The 14,076-nt window shown below is 35.2% G+C and overlaps 1 protein-coding gene across 1 annotated transcript in view; it reads left to right on the top strand.

Moving 5' to 3' along the window:
* Nucleotides 1-14,076, top strand: part of RELN (reelin) — a 593,433-nt gene that overhangs the window by 356,454 nt on the left and 222,903 nt on the right. The gene's annotated exons all lie outside the window — the stretch shown is intronic.

The raw sequence follows: 14,076 nt of genomic DNA, 5'->3' as shown, positions 1-14,076 counted from the left end.
CAAATTCAATCAAAACTGGATGGGACCTAAGTGCCTGAGGGACCAGAGGGCCACCATGGACTTCTTGGCTTCCTCACTTCCTATGCATTGCCCAGAAACTGCATTTGGACCCAGTAAGAGGGAAATCTGACCAGCAGCCTGAGCTGCTGCTGCTTGACTTTCTGCTGCCACATCAGGATCTCTCACTGTTGCAAGCAAGATTTCTACTAATACACACAGCCCTGCTCTTCCTGCCTCAGGGAAATCTAGCCTGTGAGAAGCCTCTGAAGAAAACTGACACCTTAAGGGACCCCCCGCCAGGGGTTACCATTGACCTCTCCAAGCCTAACAGTAATGCTCAGGCCCTTAAGTCCACAAAGTCCTTCTCTTCTGAGGTTCTTGTCACCCTTGAAGTTCCATGTCCAGTATGGCTTTGGTGTCTACTTGAGGGACCAGCAACTATTGTTTCTCTTTCTGTGTCCAGGATCTCCCCAGGAGGCTGGCTGCTTTCCTTACACAAACAGGGCTCATTCCACTCCCCTCATAAACCATAGATGGGATCTAGAACTTTGACCACGCACCCAAGTCTTCTTTACCCACTTTCTGGAGATAACAGACCCATCACCAGCATATCAGCTCTTCTGATATAAAAGACCAATTCAGATCCCTTTCCTGACAATGGAGTTTGACTGCCTATGAGAGGGTCCCAAATTTTCAAGCACCAAAGACTCATTGACCTCCACTCCTTCACCTCTCCAAGTTTGTACTATCCGTACAGCAGTGACAGGTTATTCTTTTTCAGTGAGACCTATATCCCCTGGGAACTCAGGTGATGCCCCGGTGATATTCAGATACCCAGCCTCCTTCCTACTAAAGCAGAGAGAGGAACATAAGTCTCCAGTGGTAATATTCTGACATGCAAACCCTTTCCTATCTGTTTAGTTAACTGGCTAGCTAGTTAGCTAAAGTTCTAATGTCCTCTTATTCTTTGGGAAAGAGATAAAATTTATTTTTACGTATGGCCTTCATATCCACATATTTCCTCTCCTAGAATGTCCTCTTCTTTGTTTTAGCTTGTTTTATTATCAAAGATCATCTATAGAAGAACAAAAGAATGCTTTACTATATCAACTAATGGTCCACACAGCTTCCCAGTACTAACATTAATGGAGACTTAGTTCAAACACACAGAAAAACCCTTTAGGAATTAAGCTTAGAAAGGAACAGATTTTATATTAAAAGAAACCAAACATACTTTAGAAAATTAATGTACTAATCCAGAAAAATAACTGGCAAAAAATATATTCCAGTTAACAGATCATTCTGTTATCTCAGAGCACTTAATGATATCAGAATTTGTGTTTAAACCAAAACTTTCATCTCCCAAAACAAACCAAAAGAAATAAAAGTATTTATCCTTGAAAAAAGAGCTAAAGTCAACACAGACACAGGAATATCAGACCAAATTCCATTCACTTAGTGACTCACGTGATTTCTTTGGTCAATTCTCAGTGCTAAGATATATCAGGTTTTGGTCACAGTTAAGAGGCTGGTACTTTCAAACCGTGACATTGTCAGTAGATTTCTGTTCCAACAACATAGAATAATGTGCTTGACAAAAATCACCTGTGTCACTGTAATTGAAACACAATTAATTCACCTAAATTCTGAAAGCAGCTTAATTATTCTAGCAACCACACCTTAGCTTTGTTGTAGCTTTTCCCCTAGGATATCAGACCACACTCCCCGCCTCTAGGAACTACTTCATTTATACTCTTATCTGGTGAACCAGTTATACATGTTGGCCTTATAGTATAAACAAAGATATAAAAGGATAATGAGAGAATCTAGTACTTTCTTTGTTTTGGGATGGTGATAAATTGCTGGTTTAATCTGTAATGTTGTATGTGAATGTGTATGTGTGTGTCTACCTTCTCCACACCTACTCACTCCCAAATGCTGCTTTATTGATCTAGGAGAGAATGTTCTTGTAGTAATTCTTAATCAAAACTCCAGTGAAGATAATCCTGTCACAATCAAATTAATGAGAAGCGTTTTTACCTAGGGTAAGACCTGACAAAGAACAGATTGGGATCTTGGTAGTGAAATTCTTGATGTGTTTTTTTGAGCCAGATTTACTGAATATTTGTCTCATTCTTCTCCTCAACCATCACCACTCACACAATTTATCATCATAAGCTCACTGCTGAAACAGACATAAAACATAGGTGTTTAATTCCCACAGTATTCAAGAGTGACCAATTGAATTGATTGAATTCTGACACGTTGAGGTCACTTTCTTTTAACACAAAAAAATAAATTATTAATATGGACATAATATTTTCATCTCTTTTAACTATGTTTTTTCTCCCATAAGAATTATTAAAGAGAAAAAAGAATATGCAATCCTCTCTAATAATACCTTCAAAACATTTCACGTGAATTCAGGCAAGAAAAAGTATCCACAGTCATTATGACTTTTTTTGGAACCCAGTTTCCAAATATTCCTGTTTTCTTACCATTTGAATGAAACTATTTGATCTCAGATCACAAAGATGCAAAAATTGTTTGCCTTTCACATCACAAAGCTGTATGTAGATAGGTTTAAGTGGGATTTTAAAGTTTATTTTCTTTTTCCTAGAGAAGACACATCTGTTACTTCAGCAAGATAGAAACTTTAATAGATAACCTGATAATTTATGTGAGCCTTTGTGAACTTTGGCTTAACCTTATAAACACATCATTTAATTAGCAGCTACAGTATCTCACCTAGCCGAAGCTGTCTTCGGGTGGGAGGGGACTTTGTAAAGAAACACATTACTAGAATATGGAATTTGTATGCTTGTCATGCTTCCCTGGTGGCTCAGACGTTAAAGTGTCTGCCTCCAATGTGGGAGACCTGGGTTCGATCCCTGGGTTGGGAAGATCCCCTGGAGAAGGAAATGATAACCTACTCCAGTATTCTTGCCTGGAGAATCCCATGGACGGAGAAGCCTTGTAGGCTACAGTCCACAGGGTCGCAAAGAGTCGGACATGACTGAGCAACTTCACTATCACTATACTTGTCATGCATGTCTTTAAGTATTCAGATAACTTTTCAAAATATCTGTTTTATTGCTTTCACTGAAGTATTCATGTTAGAGAACCTCCACAATGTAATGAATGTTAAGCTGTGTTTTGAAGTGTAATTAATTTACAATGTTTTGTTAGGTTCAGGTACATAGCAACGTGATTCAGATATATACATATACATAGATAGATATATATATGTGCTATATATATATAGCACATATATATTCTTTTTTCTGATTCTTTTTCATTATAGGATTATTACAAGATATTGAATATAGTTCTCTGTACTATACAGTAGGACCTTACTGTTTATTCTATATATAATAGTTTGTATCTGCTCATCTCAAACTCCTGATTTATCCCTCCCTGCCTTTCTTCTTTGGTAATCATAGGTTTGTTATCTATGTCTGTGAGTCTATTTCTGTTTTGTAAGTAAGTTCCTTTGTATCACTTTTTTATATTATACATGTAAACAATATCATATGATACTTGTCTTTCTCTGTCTGACTTACTTCACTTAGTATAATAATCTCCAGATCCAGGTCCATCCATGTTACTGCAAATGGCATTATTTCTTTTTTTTATGGCTGAGTAATTGAATATCAGACTATTGAATCAAGAGAGCATACTCTAGTCTTCCATAACTGCCCCAAATCCTTGAAAATTATAGAAAATGAGCAAATGAATCTGTAATGACACTTTGAAAGAAAAAAGTGTGCCCTAATTGAGCCAGGAATTAGGAAGTATTACAAAAAATGAAAAAAAAAGAGAAAAGGATCTGATTAAAGGAGAAAACTATAACTTAAAATACATATTGAATGAAGCACTACAAAAAGGTATAGGTACTGAACACAGGAATCAGATGGGGCTCTGATGTCCTTCTGTGGAGATTGCCAAGTAGGTGAGTCTCTCACTGCATTCAACTTCTGTGCGGGCACTTCCGCCCTTAGGAACAAGCAGTGAATGTGAACACTTCGAATGGAGGAAAAGGGCAATGCCAGGGGACTGGAAACCTCAAGGATCCCCATGGTACTCCCCACCCAAGGGCATATCTGCTCTCATTGGTGGGCATTTTTATACCAAAACTAAAGGTAAATAGCAGATACAAATCTGAGCAAATGATCTGGAATCATCAAATCTGAGGAAAATCCACTCCATAAATATAATTACTCAAACTAGACAGCTAAGAGCAGAGAAAATAGAAGTAACAGAGTAAAAAAATGGAGATTTTATAAGAATTATAGTTAATGTCCTCAGAGAGATAAGAAAGCATACTGTATTTGTTAAATTAAAACAGATTTTATGAAGAAAAAAATAGAGATGTGAAAAATGAAAATGTATGATTGTTGAAACATTTTTGATGGATTTTTTTCCCTGAATATGAGCATAGGCATAGGTAAAGAAAAAATCTGAGCTGGAAATTTGAGTTTTAAAGTGTTTACAAAACTTAGGATTATTGTATAGTGTATATACTATACTGTAAAGTATAGGGGAAAGAATAGCATTTCTCACATTAGAAATAATAGGCATTCCTAAATGAGGAAGGGTCAGAGGGAATATGTGGAATGAAATATTAAAAAAAAAAATCGAAGTTTCCCGAAACTTAAAAAAGACGAAAGAAGAGACATAGTTCCTATGAATGAAAATGTTTAGCAAGATGGATGGAAAAATATCTGGTCCTACACCATAAGGGAGAAACTTTAGAACACAGTTGAAAGTGGAAATCTTAAATCTTTAGATGAGTCTCATTGTGCTTTCCTTGGTAACACTAAGCATAAGTTTAAAAAAATGAAGCAGTTACCTTAGTGTTCTGAGAGAGGATTATTTGGAATATAACGTTCTCCTCCAGAGAGCTCTTCAGACACAAGGGTTCAGAAAGTTTACTACTCCTGAACACTCTCTGAAAGAATTACCAGAAGATGTACTCATAGAAGTTAATCCAAGAGAAATATGATAGATTCAAGAGAGTAGTGAGCAAGGAAAAAGGGAAAGCTTGTAGTTCAGATTGAAAAAAAAAATGATTATTAAAATATTTAAATCAAAGTTTGTAGTTAAAGCCAAGATGACCTCAATATGAAAGGTACAAAGGGAAACTGACAAGAAGAGAAAAAGAAGGAATTAAAATACTGCCAACGTTCTTTACTTGCTTGGAGTGAGAATATAGGTCTTGGGTAACTCTTAATGTTAGTAGAAAGCTTTCAGGGTAAATAGGTGTGTTAAAGAAATTATGTTAGCTGTATATAGGCTACATAACTTCTAAAGCATTAGCTTAACAGAATAAAGAGAACTTAGTTCACAAATGCCAGGAAAGTGACAGAAAAATAAACAAAAACGAGTAAATAGAAAACAGAAAACAGTTTGGCATGAACCAATCTAAGATCCCCTGGGTACCCACTCTAGTATTCTTACTTTGAGAATTCTATGGACAGGGGAGCCTGGTGGGCTACAGTCCATGAGATCACCAAGAGTCAGACACGACTGAGCAATTAACACTTTCACTTTTTCAATCTAAATATATCAGTGCACAGTAAACTTGAATGATTTATGTTCATTTATTAAGTGAGATTTTCATAGTAAGTTTTAAAAAATCAGCTATATATTTGCTATTTATGAAAGACTTAAACTAGAATAACATAAAAATTTGAAAGTCAATGAAGAAAAACTAATATACCAGATAAATGCAACAAAAGAAGCAAGGAGGCATATTAATATCAGATATTCAAACCATATAAAACAGAATTCAGATTTAAGCAATAAAAGGACTAAAAAGGAATATTTTATGTAATAATATATGAAGAGCACTTTGCACAGTGCATGCCACATAACAAGCAATCAAAAAAAAATTAAAAATTGGTTGCTGTTCCAACTGTGATTACTGTTGGTAATAGGATATGACCAAAGTGGTACTCAAAGAAAAATTATACTCACAGAAACTAATAAGATATAAAAGAAACACAAACAAAATTAAATAGTCCAATGAAACCTAAATGAGATTCTCTAAGTAAACTAATGAGAGGTCATTTTAAGAAAGACAATATTAGTTAAAATGATAATTGGATAGATTTGAAACCATGGAATTGCTAAAATGGGTCAGAGTAAATTTGTTTCAAGCTGTTAAAAAGACTTATTATTTGTTCAGGTTTGCTTTTGATGTAGGTTCTAACATTGCTTTCTATTTAAGCAAATTGCTTTTCTATTTTAAAACATAAACAGTAAATTTTCAAATAATAAAAAATAGGTTCATATGATTAGCATGCCAAAATTGTCCTGGAATTCCTTGTTTAATTTGTAGCATATTTTTATCTTCACTTTTGGCACTGCCATTCTTGAATAACCTCTTCCCCCTCCAAACTAGTTGTCCATGTGAGCATCCAGAATACAGCAACTATCTTCCTCTTCAAGAAAGGACTCTCTTTACTGAAGTCACAGAAAAAAGAGAATGAAATCTGAATCTTAATTCCTCACAGCTTGGAACAGCATTAGACCACAGGGTTTTTCTGTAGCGGTGTTAGAAGAGGCTGCTAGCACTGAAGTGTTCAGATGCCCACTTCTTCAGCATGTCTTTGTTCTCCATAGTCTTTCTTCAGTAGTTCACCTGCTCCACACTGACCACAAGGCACTCCTGAATATCTAGGAGTTTATATGAAGGAAAAGCAGAACTCTGATACCTCAAGAAACATAGCTCAGGGTTATCTATTAATAGAACACATCTAGGAGCTTAGCAGCAGCAGGAGCTTTAGAAAATTGAGAATTTAATTCCTCAGCCCCATAAATTATGCTAAATAGTATAATTATTTAGTGAGGTATTTTGAAGTATGACAACACAATAATTACTAGTTTGGCATATATAATAAAATATTATGTAACCCATATTTTAAGAGTTAATAATAATCTGGAAAAAGTGTGTATTATTAATGTAAATGAAAAAGGCAAAATTCAAAACCATCTGTATAATATTTTCATGACCATGTTGAAATACACATATAAAATATTAGAAATATAGTAAAATATTCATTGTTCTTATCTTCCAGTTTTCCAATAATGAGAATATAGCTATCATAATAGAAAATAGATGAAACACCCAGAATTCCAAAACACTAGCAAGACATAGACGGAGAAGGCAATGGCAAGCCACTCCAGTACTCTTGCCTAGAAAATCCCATGGATGGAGGAGCCTGGTAGGCTGCAGTCCGTGGGGTCGCTGAGGGTCGGACACGACTGAGCGACTTCACTTTCACTTTTCACTTTCACACATTGGAGAAGGAAATGGCAACCCACTCCTGTGTTCTTGCCTGGAGAATCCCAGGGACGGGGGAGCCTGGTGGGCTTCCGTCTATGTGGTCACACAGAGTCGGACACGACTGAAGTGACTTAGCAGCAGCAGCAGCAGCAGCAAGACATAGAAGGGATGCCAGAGGGCAAACAGAGTAGTCTCTCAACTTCTGAACTATTCCCAGTTCCCTCCAAACTCCAGTCCTAACACTCCCATTCTGCTACTACCCACACCCTATTAAGACAATTGCTTTATAAATTTGTTCTGAATAAATTCTTTCAATAAATACATTTCAAAACATCTCATCAAAGATTACAGAAAAAAATTGAGCACAGAAAATGTTTTCCTCAGGTCAGCCATAACTTAGTCTCTTATCAGGAATTTACTGTAAAGAGACCAAACTACAAAGTATTAGTTATATTTTTTAATGTCATTGCTTAGAAAAGTGGGCCATACCTGCAACTGTCTTTTAAATTTCAAAATGTCTTTCTTAAATTTCAGTGCTACTCACTGGAATAAAACCAAGAAAAAGGCAATATAAACTTAATAAAACAAATTTATATTGGCTTCCCCTTCTGGAGAGATAATCCCAAAGAATGTTACATATATCCTTGAAAACCTAAACTGCATATAGGCCAACAAGAACAATCTCCATTATAGCCCCTTTCATGTCAGTTGATGCTTTTATTAAAAATTGGCCTTAAAACTATTTAAAACTCTTCAGAACAGTTTGAGCATCTTCTAGCTATTTTCTACAAATTCTTCCCTCTATCCTACCCAGAAGAGTTATGTTACCTCTGTCTTAGGATCCTTTTCACAAGATGCTTATAATGCTCCAGAGGATTTTATTTAAGCTTATAATTCAGGATAAGTGAATCAAGGACAGATTGACAGTCTGAATTAACATTGTATTAAGTGGGTCTCCTTTTTTTTTTTTTTTTTTTTACAGGCACATTCATTATTATGAAAGCAAAACCACTTGACCATTTAGATCACATAAGTAATAAATTTAAATGCCCAGATAGGCTTGTAGCCCAAATCTTGGACTGTACAAAAGACCCACTGATAGAAAGTACAGTTTTCTTTCAGCTAAATATCTCCTTGCTTAAATTGATTGATTAAGCAATACTTTGGCCACCTCATGCGAAGAGTTGACTCACTGGAAAAGACTCTGATGCTGGGAAGGATTGGGGGCGGGAGGAGAAGGGGACGACAGAAAATGAGGTGGCTGGATGGCATCACCGACTCGATGGATATGAGTTTGAGTGAACTCCAGGAGTTGGTGATGGACAGGGAGGCCTGGCGCGCTGTGATTCATGGGGTCGCAAAGAGTCGGACACGACTGAACGACTGAACTGAGCTGAACTGAAGCAATTACATTTTTCATGTTGTACTGCAACTTTGTGCAAGATTGCTGCTCTGCTAATTCTAATATGAAAAAATACTCATTGTAATTTAGAAGTTCATTTGAATTGCCACTTTGACTTATTTTAAAACAAAAAATAGCACTACATTTTACAGGGCGAGGGAGCGGGGGAGAAAAGGAAACTAACATTATTTGAAACTGTAATATGCCAGGCAATATATCTTTTTCTCTAAACATCCTCAGTCTAGGTCATATTTCTGTTTTATTGGTGAGAAAGCTGAGTGTTTTCTACGATTCTGAACCCAATACTGTTTATTAATGTTATTCCAACAAGAGTGTAAATTAAAATAATGCATGTAATAAAAACCTAAGACAAAATTGAATTTGAGTGAAGTATAGCAGAACCAATTGAAGAAAAGAATTTTTAAATGCAGTGCATACAGGAAAGCCTTCAAAGAGAACTCATCCTTTACCTTCACCTAAGCTGTCATGCTGGAGGAAAAACCTATAAATGCAATGAAGGTGGAGAAGCCTTTAGTCAAAGTATACACCTTGCTAGACCTCACAGGACTTATGCTAGAGATAAGCCTCATGAATATAAATGAATATGGAAGAATCTTTACCTATGGTACATTCCTTATTAAATATCAAAGAATTCATCCCAAATAGAGACCTTATGGATGTAATGAACTTATTCAGTCTCAGAGAATTTCTAGTAGATAAAAAAATGTTATGAATCTGGTAAATGTAGGCTCTAGCCAGGCTCTATTCTATATCTTAGTTCAAGCCTAAAGTCATCAACTTTAGGTGGTTTAATATATTCTGGAAAATATAATAAAACAGATCTTCATAGATCATGTGAAAAGTTCCACTACCTTTTAGAGGCTTTTGTGCCAATATTTTTAGGGGGGAAAATAAGGTATTTAAAATATAAGACCTCTGTTTCCTATGTTCATATTCTTAGTATTTTCATCAGTCTATGATGAAATAATTTAACTTTTCATTCTGAATTCTAACACATATAAATTGAATGTTTTTCTTCCTTTTTCTGAACGTGATTTTCCTTTTCCAAAAAAAAAAGTTGTGTAAAGTAAAAATTAAAAGTCTTCCAGTGTGAATCCCACTCGTCACTGTTAAAATATAGACATGTTTTCTGGTATATATTCATTCAGAAATTTTTCTATGACTATACAAAAGTACTCTCTAGGGTCACATTTTCCTTACTAAATTTGATTTTTAAAAACTTAATATATTATGAATGTCTCTTCTAGTCAGTGAATATATATCATTATTTAAGAAAGGCACTGTACCAATTTATCTATCTGGACCTCTGTTGATAGTTAAAGAATATTGTGATAGATTTTTTGTATACTTGTTAAAGTATTTCTGAAAGAGAAATTCCTAAAAAAAGAAAAAAGAAAATTAGAGAATCAGATATATACATATACATATATATTTATATAAGTAATTTTCATTTTGATAATTACTGGCAGATTGCCCTTTGAAGAATATTCATCATTCTTTTTTTAACTTATGAAAAAAGTATTTTTAATTTCAGTTTTATTGGGATACAGTTGACATATAAAGTTGTAATATATTTGAAGTGTACATCATGTTGATTTGATAAACATTATAAAATCTAGTTAAATAGCATATCTGTCATCTCACTTTTTTTGTGTGAGAACATTTAAGTTTTACTCCTTCATATCATTATTTTAATTTTTATTGGGGTTTGCTGACTTACAATATTGTGTTAGTTACAGGTATATAGCAAAATGAATCAGTTAACTATTAAAGTGTGAGCTGATTAAAATGTAATTATATTCTCAAAGCATTCCAAAGCAGCTAATAGGGAGGATCACCAGCTTTCCAGTTTAAAAAAAACTTTAAATTATTTTTGCTTACAAAAATAATTCTCTTTTTGATACAAAAAGTAGAAGGACATACACTTCAATATAGGTAAATATTATTTTGCCCTTCTACCTCTAAGGAACAAAGTTGCCTTAAGGCATTTTATTGATTATTAAATTTTTGTGTGTATTCCAACTTTTCCCCATTCTATTATAAATAATAGATACCAATGTATTTATAATAAATAATGTAAGGGATTTTTTTTTTAGAATTAGCTATCAAAGAGTAAATATAAATTGCTATGTTGTAGAGTTCTTCCCTCTAGGCAGACATTCCTTCAAATGCAGTTCACAAAGAACCACATTTCCTTGGGGAAAACAATTTAAACTGTAGAGAAGTAACACTCCTTTTCAGGGAAATTGCAGTACCATCTGAGATATTGCTAAAACTATAGAGCTCTGTAAATACCACTGCTGGGCTCAAAGATTTGGTTATGTTCATGAACAAGATATGTAAATGAAAAATACAGTATGTTAAATGAGACTATATAGCAAACAGAATATGTCTTATAACTTACACTGTTTTTATATTATAGTATAGTTTAGATTTTATATATTTCTTAATGAGAAAAGGCAGATTGGGAGGAGTGTCATGTATAAGTGTATTGGAGGTTGCAATTTTAGATGTCTAAGGAAGGCTTCACTGAGTCAGTGACGTCATCATAAATATCTAAAGGAAATTAGGGAGTCAGCCATGCTGACTGGGCAAGAATATTCTTTGCAGAAAGAACATCAGTACAAAATCTCTGAAATACTAGCATCTCTTGATTCGAGTTACATTTTCACACCCATGAACATATACTGACAATCACATTTGTAATAGTTCATGAAAAGTTATGTCACAAAAAACAAAAAAGATTTGGTTATGTCATAATTTTACTTCATGTAATTATTATATTGAGAGAGTCAGAGACTATGACATTTTTGTAATTGGAAAAGACTACAGCTTTGCAACCTGACAGAGAGAGATTCTGAAGTCCGGGTAGGTGTCTATCAGGTCCCTCAGTAGTTGATTCAGCTCTGGGACCCCCTCAAGGATACTTTGCCTCCAACTAAGCTGGAGCCAGTGTTTATACAAATTCATGAAAGAATGAGCTTGTGCCATAAGAAGCTCCTACTGAATTTTTAATGAATGAAAGATAATTTATTTAAAGCAGTGAGACTTTTACAGTGATTTTTCAGATTTCTCTTCACTTTTCTCTTTGAAGCTGACTAAATTTTCTATTTCCTTTTATTGTAATTTATATTTGTATATATCTTTGTATTTATTTATTATATATATATGTAATATATTTATTTTAAAGAAAATAACCTCACTTTTGTTATCTTCAAATATATTGGGAGAAATGAAAATTAGAATAAAATTGAATATGTTTTTAAAAAGATTAAAAAGAAATAATACAGCCTAAATCATGTCTCATATAGCCCTCTCTGTGGTAGAGGTCATGAAAACAATTCATTTAGATTAAAAGAGTTACTTAGTTACAACCAATAATTAAGAGAAAAAGACTGCTAATCTCATTTCTCACTTGAATAAAACATTCTTTTAGTCTGTGACAATTCCATCTTTTCCAATTTAATCTTTCATTTTGAAAATACTCTAAAGCAGATGGATGCCTAAAAGGAGTCATCATATGCATCATTTATAACCTTAACTTGCTTTGTGGATCAGTAGACTGAGTGGCTTAATTGGGATAAATGGAGCAGGTAAAAGACCAATGAACCAGTGTGAAATTTTCTTGTATGAGTGGAGAGAGGTTCCTGGTATTTATGTAGTCTAATACTATTAGGAGCTGCTTTTCCTTAAATGATTGATATAATCTGTTAAAATAAAAAATGAACATTTTCTAAACGTTTTGGTCTCAAACGGTTCAACATAATTGTCCTGGCACAGTATCCTCCTTAGAACTGCAACTACTAAAATAACAGTGAACTAAGAAACGGAATATCTATCTCAATTTCAGAGGCAAACAGGCAGTTGGCCTTAGGTAAGCCACTTATGTCTGTGTGTCCCAGTTTCCTCTGTAGGCAAGTTAGTTAGTTGTATGAAAAGCAATGGCCAAATTAGACACGAGAAGAGATAAATACTAAGGAGATACAAGAGTTTTTAAATAGTAAATATTTTTATGCTTTTCTGCATATTTAAATCTCATCCCCTTTCTGAAACTTGCTAGACTTTTGCCAGGTTGTTTGACTTTTCATTCTATAACTATTTTTAATGTGCAAAATATAATACAAGTATTTATAATATTATGGTACTATCTTTTATGATTTCCTGTTTCCTTAGTTCAAATTTGATCCCCAGTCTCAACTGTTTAAGTGCTTTGAGGATAAAGGCTATTATGTAGCAGATACACTATACATGTCATGCGTGCTAAGTCGCTTAAGTTGTGTCTGACTCTTTGCAACCATTGGACTATATTTGCCAGGCTTCTCTGTCCCTGGGATTCTCCAGGCGAGAATACTGGAGTGGGTTGCCATGGCCTCCTTCAGGGGATCTTCTGAGCCAGGGATCGAACCCATGACTCCTAGAGCTCCTGCATTGCAGGCAGATTCCTTACCATGGAGCCACAGGGGAAGCCACACTATACATAGTATTGATCAAATTTTTCTCCACAGAAAAACTGTAACAGTGAAAGGAATGTGTTTAAAACTTTGTTTAGGAGCTTCCCTGGTGGTTCAGTAGTAAAGAATCAGCCTGCAGTTCCGGAGACCTGGGCTTGATCCCTGGGGTAGGAAGATTCCTTGGAGAAGGAAATGGCAACCCACTCCAGTATTCTTACCTGGAAAATCCCATGGACAGAGGAGCCTGGCTGGCTACAGTCCATGGGGTTGCAAAGAGGCTGACATGACTGACTGACTAACACTTTCACTTTCATTTTCATTACCTAAAACCTGTAGTGCCACATCTTTGCTGCTGTTGTTCAGTTGCTAAGTCATGTCCACCTCTTTGCGACCCCATGGACTGCAGCACACCAGGCTCCTCTGTCCTCCACTATCTCCCGAAATGTGCTCAAATTCACGTCTGCTGAGTTGGTGATGCTGTCTAACCATCTCATCCTCCACTGCCCCCTTCTCCTTTGCCTTCAATCTTTCCCAGCATCAGGGTCTTTCCAGTGAGTCTGCTCTTCACATCAGGTGGCCAAAGTGTTGGAGCTTCAGTACCAGACCTTCCAATGAATATTCAGGGTTGATTTTCCTTAGGATTGACTGGTTTCATCTCCTTGCTGTCCAAGGAACTCTCAAGAGTATTCTCCAGCACCATGGTTCAGAAGCATCAATTCTTCACTGCTAAGTCTTCTTTCTGGTCCAACTGAATGCAGAGTTCCAGAGAGTAGCAAGGAGAGATAAGATCTTAAATGAACAATGCAAAAAGATAGAGGATAGTAATAGAAAGGGAAAGACTAGAGATCTCTTCAAGAAAATTGGAGATACTACATCTTTCAGAATTATTTATTACTAAGTAAATATTCCTC

The sequence above is a fragment of the Moschus berezovskii genome, chromosome 3 (genome assembly GCF_049115385.1).
Source record: "Moschus berezovskii isolate FMDL1 chromosome 3, NW_MosBer_1.0, whole genome shotgun sequence".
Taxonomy (NCBI): domain Eukaryota; kingdom Metazoa; phylum Chordata; class Mammalia; order Artiodactyla; family Moschidae; genus Moschus; species Moschus berezovskii.
This window is presented reverse-complemented; position numbering and strand designations above follow the sequence as displayed.